Source organism: Rhamphochromis longiceps, linkage group LG19 (genome assembly GCF_057381845.1).
Source record: "Rhamphochromis longiceps isolate RC_006_pf linkage group LG19, R_longiceps_female_GT1.1, whole genome shotgun sequence".
NCBI lineage: Eukaryota > Metazoa > Chordata > Actinopteri > Cichliformes > Cichlidae > Rhamphochromis > Rhamphochromis longiceps.
In genome coordinates, this window is record NC_140575.1 from 20,077,341 (window position 1) to 20,084,153 (window position 6,813).

The following is a 6,813-nucleotide window of genomic DNA, read 5'->3' on the forward strand; positions in this document are numbered from 1 at the left end:
TATCAACCAGGCCTCCATGCTTTGGAAAAACCAGGGTGAAGATGCAACTCTAAACTGCAGCCATATCATGACAATAGAGTTTTACCAGATGTACTGGTACAGACAGCTGCCTGGAGAACTAATGAAACAAATGGTTTACACTATCCCAAACGCCGAACCTGACTTTGAGCCAGACTTCAGGGATGACAAATTCTCAGTAACAAAGCCTGACGCTCACAGTGGGACACTGACAGTGAAGAATTTGGTGCCAGGAGATCAAGGCTTGTATTTCTGTGCTGTCAGTATTCACAGTGATACAGTCACACTCAACACCCGTACAAAAACCTCAGATCATGAACTGTAGGGGGATGTCAAGGACCACAAATACTCACAACTGAACGTGGATTCATCATGTGAATAGTGACACCACAGATAACAGGATGACAGAGCTCCACACAGAGCAGTGACACTCCCACCTGCAACTCTGTATGTCAACATAAATTCATAGTTTCATTTACTCATTCATGCCTTACATCAAGCAGACCTGTGAATTAGGGCTGCCACGATTAGTCGACTAGTCACGATTACGTCGACTATTAAAATCGTCGACGACTAATTTAATAGTCGACGCTTCGTTTGAAGCTTTGTAAGATCACAAAAGCCGCAGGAATAAGTAGTAGGATTTAAGAGTGTAATAACGGACTGAAACAGAAGATGGCAGCACTGCATGTACAAGGATGCCAGCTGCCGTTAAACCCCGAAGAAGAAGAAGAAGAAGCTGTGTCCCAGAATTCATAGCGCGGCCCTGCTCAGTTTCCAACAATGGCGGCAGCTAGTTAGTTTTAATATTACTCTTATTATTCTTTCTGGGTCACAAAATAAACGTTTAACATATTTTCAGGCGAGAATGTAGCTGTGTAAACCTCAAATATCTGCTCAGTTTATCAGGACACCACATATTTTCAAAAGCGCTCCGACGTTTTCGGAGACGTCTGTTACCCACTAGCTCGATAGCTATCCGGGGGCAAGGTCACTAGCGCCGTGAGAACACCGGACTCCCGGCTAATCGTTTTCAAACCCACCGCCGTCTTTCGCTACTCAGGTTAAACATTTAATATAAGTCACTTAGATAACTTAAAAATGTTATTGTTTGGCTTTTTTTAGTATTTTATTTGTTCCGGAGTAAATCGGTTTGGCTGAGATTAAAGTTATAGTTTTTACACAGCAGAATAAACGTCAAGCAGACAGCTGATTATCAGAAGTGTGAGATGCTCGAGAATTTACTCCGGTGTCTTGTTATATTTTAGATAGCAAGGAGTTTATTAAACTTCACCGAAACAATCTGCAGATTTCATTAAAATTTAATAAACTCTCATTTTGTCTTTATTTTTAGTTAGCACCTTAAACACTTAAAGCTGTAAGCTAATGATAGTTATATAAGAGCAGATGCTGCTGGTGCAATAAGCTGTAGTTTTACGTCCAATGGATTTGATTAGTCGACTAATCGCAAAAATAATCGGTGACTAGTCGACTATCAAAATAATCGTTTGTGGCAGCCCTACTGTGAATATAAATTGATCTATGCCATCTGACAAAGAAGGTTCAAGTTTCTTCTACTGAAGCTTTACAGTTCCCACTCAGTGGGTAAAATCTCAGACATGTCTCAACTCTAAATTTGAAAGATGTCTGAAAAGCAACCACAGCTCTGAACATTAAGTCCAACATGTTGGAGGACACCACACAGGGTGTGGAACCAGAATTTGTATGTTCAGAAGAAAAAATAAACACCATTTTTTTTTCCTATCTGAATACAGAGACAGCTATCATCTTGTATTCAGCACCGACAAGCTGACAAACATCTTATCAGTCTTAAAGTTTGAAATCACAACTAAAACTCATGGCACTGATGGACTGTAGGGGGACACCGAGTGCCACGTGTTTCCCACCTGCAGCTAGACTGAAAGTGATGATATGTATAGAGCAGCTCATGGGATCACATCACACACTGTAGTGACAGTCTCACCTGCAGCTCTTCACATGCTGACACCTTCTCTCAAGTAGAACATGGATATTGTTTTTATTAAACAGCTTGTCTTCGGATTATGCTTCATCTTAAAGAGGACTTCAGGTGATTTACAGGTTTAGCAATATTTCCATGTTTTAGCCATCACCGAGAGTTATTCAGGTGTTTTCAGAGTGTTTCAATGTAAAACTGTGCTACATATAAAAGGTTGCGTGCGGTAATATCTTCTGTTAAACTCGCAGGTGATGGGAGTGATGTCACCCAAAACTCCATGATTTGGAAAAAACAGGACGAGTATGCAACAATAAACTGCAACCACACAAAGGATTATACTTATTCTCAGATGTATTGGTACAGACAGCTGCCTGGAGAAACTATGAAACTCGTTGTGTTCACAAGTACAGCAAAACCTGATCATGATTTTGGAAATTTCAGCAGGGAGAAATTCGCAGCCACCAAGCCTGACGCTTACACTGGGACGTTCACAGTGAAGGATCTGGAGCCTAAAGACAAAGGCTTGTATTTCTGTGCTGTGAGCAAACACAGTGATACAGATGCACCCAGTATCTGAACAAAAACCCCAGCACACTGTCAGTGCAAAGTTTTACCAACTAATCTCCTCTACTGTGGTACCCACCACACAATATATGCACCTGCAGCTTTTTATCTGTGACAGTTATTCTTTATATTCTGACTTTATAGAGATGATCAAAAATATTCTTGGCAGCACATGATATTTGTGACTGAAATGTATGATAGAGAAAATAAGAAGTACTCAGAATTACTGTAAATGTTCTACCGTGTAATAATTAAAGTGCTCACTTCCAGTCATGTTTACCGTTTTAGATCCAGCTAACTGAAACTGAATAAAAGGAATCGATTTAGCTAAATTAATAATCAGCCACACTGTGAGCTGTTCCTCTATAAAGTCTGAGCCACAGCATCTAACTCCACATAGCCATAACTCCATTTACTCCACTAGGTGGAGACAGAGTTCAATAAATGAAACCATCACTTTCACAGACTGTCTTATGAAGATTCTGCTGCTCAGCTATGACGTGCAATGACACAAACAACTGCAGACACCTCCTCAGGTTATCTGTTACCAGCGATTTATTGTCATCCACAGCTGATGAACTGACAATACGCAAAAGGACAGTTAGCTTAAATTGTTTGACATGATTGCTGTGGTCTCTATATTTTGTTTTCTTCACTTGCCAGAAATGACAGGTAGGGAAAACAACAACACTAATGATAAAACACATAATGTATTGTTAAAGATTTCTGTATTTAATGTCATTTTTTTTGCTTTTCCACAGGGGCATCTGACACAAAACGTGCCAACCAAACACCTCCATCCATCATTAAGAGAATTGGTGAATCTGTTGAAAGTGAAATCAAATGTTCACACAGCATACCAGGTTATCAGGTCATTCTCTGGTACAAGCAAGATGAAAAAGGAGTCCTACAATTTCTGGGACACCTAAATCTGGAATTTCCAAATATTGAGGATGATGTCAAAGGGAAAATCAGCTTTGATGGAGATGGCCAAAAATATTCAAACCTGGCCATTTCTAATGTTTCAGTGACTGACAGTGCCGTGTATTTCTGTGCTGCTAGTCAGCACAGTACTACAGATTCCACTGAAGTCAGTACAAAAACCTCTCCTAATGCCTCTGACAGATTCATATCTGAACACCTGCTGCCAGTCTGCAACCAAATCCAGACATTGAAAAAAATGACCGACTAACCGATGAAATTTGATCCCCTTTGAAGTCACATTTGAAGCTCAATTAAATCCTTAAGATTTCCTTTAATTGGTGAAAGCAGCAACAAATTAATTATGTTCACTGACAGAACACTGACATGCAATTCCTATAATCAAGCTGGACCAGTTTCCTTGTCAAGAATTTCAGTCAGCCAGAGAAAATTTCAAAAAAACAATCAAAAAAATACATGTTCTAAAATCCAGCTTCCTCAGTCATCATATGTTGTTGTTAATGGAAATCATGACCTGTAGGCAGACCAGCAGCGGATGTATGCTTGCATCTACATCCGGAGTGACAATTTCATTGAGCAACACTCCCGCCTCCAACTCTTCATACAACTGTCTCAAACAGGTCATGCCAAACAGAATGTGGACATCTTCATCATGAGCAAACGACGTCGCCTCATATTTTTATTCTTATTGCTGTGGGTATCAGGTAATTCCCAATAAACTTTATAATACAAATTCAACTTAAACCATTTCATGTTTTTAAGAAATTTATTTTAATTGCCTGTCATTTTGTTTTAAGAGATTTAGGATAACAAAAAATATGTAATGCTTAGTAGAAATGAACAACTGATCATGATCGCTTCTATTGTTACACACAGGTCTAACTGATGGGGGGGAAGTCAAGCAGACCTCCATACTCTGGAAAAACCAGGGTGATAATGTATCTATAGAATGCAGTCATACCTATGGCAGTGGCTATTTCCAAATGTACTGGTACAGACAGCTGCCTGGAGAACTAATGAAACAAATGGTTTTTACTACTCCAAACTCCCAACCTGACTTTGAACCAGACTTCAGGGATGAAAAATTCTCAACCATCAAGCGTGATGCTCACAGTGGGACACTGATAGTGAAGAATTTGGTGCCAGGAGATCAAGGCTTGTATTTCTGTGCTGTCAGTGAGCACAGTGATACAGCCACACTCAACACTCGTACAAAAACTCCAGATCATGAACTGTAGGGGGATGTCAAGGACCACAAATACTCACAACTGAACGTTGATTCATCGTGTGAAAGGTGACACCACAGATAACAAGATGACAGAGCTCCACACAGAGCAGTGACACAACCACCTGCAACTCTTCATAGCAATATAAATTCATACTGTCATTTATTCGTGTTTCAAAGACTACTACAACACAGACATTATCAAACACATTCACCTCTATTGTTTGATGCTTCTGCTATGGATGAGAGGTGACTTTGACTAAGGTCCCATCTAGAGCGTTCAGTATTTCAGGACCTTTTGCATTACTTGTTTTTTCTGCAAAAAACGAAAACAGTATAGGATAACAGCTCTTTGAGATTCATGCACTTCCACAACTTTGTGACAGCAGAAACCTGGCCATTTCTAATGTTTCTGTGACTGACAGTGCTGTGTATTTCTGTGCTGCTAGTCAGCACATGAATACAGATTCCACTGAAGTCAATACAAAAACCTCTTCTAATCTCTCTGACAGATTCATATCTGAACACCTGCTGCCAGTCTGCAACTAAATCTAGACTTTGAAAAAAAGAGACTGACTAATTGAACAAGTTTGATCCCCTTTGAAGTCACATTTCAGGCTCAATTAAATCCTTAAGATTTGCTGTAAATGGTGAAAGCAGCAACAAATTAATTATGTTCACTGACAGAACACTGACATGCAATTCCTATAATCAAGCTGGACCAGTTCCCTTGTCAAGAATTTCAGTCAGGCAGAGACAATTTCAAAAAACAATCAAAAAAAAAAAAAATGCACCATGTACATCTTCCTCAGTCATCATATGTTGTTGTTAATGGAAATCATGACCTGTAGGCGGACCAGCAGCGTCACATATACTTACAATTTCATTGAGCAACACTCCCGCCTCCAACTCTTCATACAACTGTCTCAAACAGGTCATGCCAAACAGAATGTGGACATCTTCATCATGAGCAAACGACGTCGCCTCATATTTTTATTCTTATTGCTGTGGGTATCAGGTAATTCCCAATAAACTTTATAATACAAATTCAACTTAAACCATTTCATGTTTTTAAACTATTTATTTTAATTGTCTGTCATTTTGTTTTAAGAGATTTAGGATAACAAAAAATATGTAATGCTTAGTAGAAATGAACAACTGATCATGATCACTTCTATTGTTACACACAGGTCTAACTGATGGGGGGGAAGTCAAGCAGACCTCCATACTCTGGAAAAACCAGGGTGATAATGTATCTATAGAATGCAGTCATACCTATGGCAGTAGCTATTTCCAAATGTACTGGTACAGACAGCTGCCTGGAGAACTAATGAAACAAATGGTGTTTACTACTGAAAACTCCCAACCCGACTTTGAACCAGACTTCAGGGATGACAAATTCTCAGCCACCAAGACTGACGCTCACAGTGGGACACTGATAGTGAAGAATTTGGTGCCAGGAGATCAAGGCTTGTATTTCTGTGCTGCTAGTATGCACAGTGATACAGCCACACTCAACACTCGTACAAAAACCTCAGATCATGAACTGTAGGGGGATGTCAAGAACCACAAATACTCACAACTGAACGTGGATTCATCATACCAATTCAACTCAAACTTCTTAATGTTTTGAAACAATTTATTTCAACTTACAGTTATTTTGTTCCAGGAAATTCTGGATTACTAAAAATCTTTAATGCTGTACAAGTAGAAATGAACAAAATTTGAGATGATAACTTTTATCGTTACACACAGGTCAAACCTATGGAAGTGATGCCAACCAGATTTCCATGTTATGGAAAAAAGAGAATGAAGATGCAACTATACACCGCAGCCATACCAAGGGCAGTAGCTATTACCAGATGTACTGGTACAGACAGCTGCCTGGAGAACTAATGAAACAAATGATGTTTCTGTGCTGTGAGTGAGCACAGTGATACAGCCACACTCAACACCTTTACAAAAACTCCAGATCATGAACTGTAGGGGGATGTCAAGGACCACAAATACTCACAACTGAACGTTGATTCATCGTGTGAATGGTGACACCACAGACAACAGGATCGCAGAGCTCTCTCTTCACCAC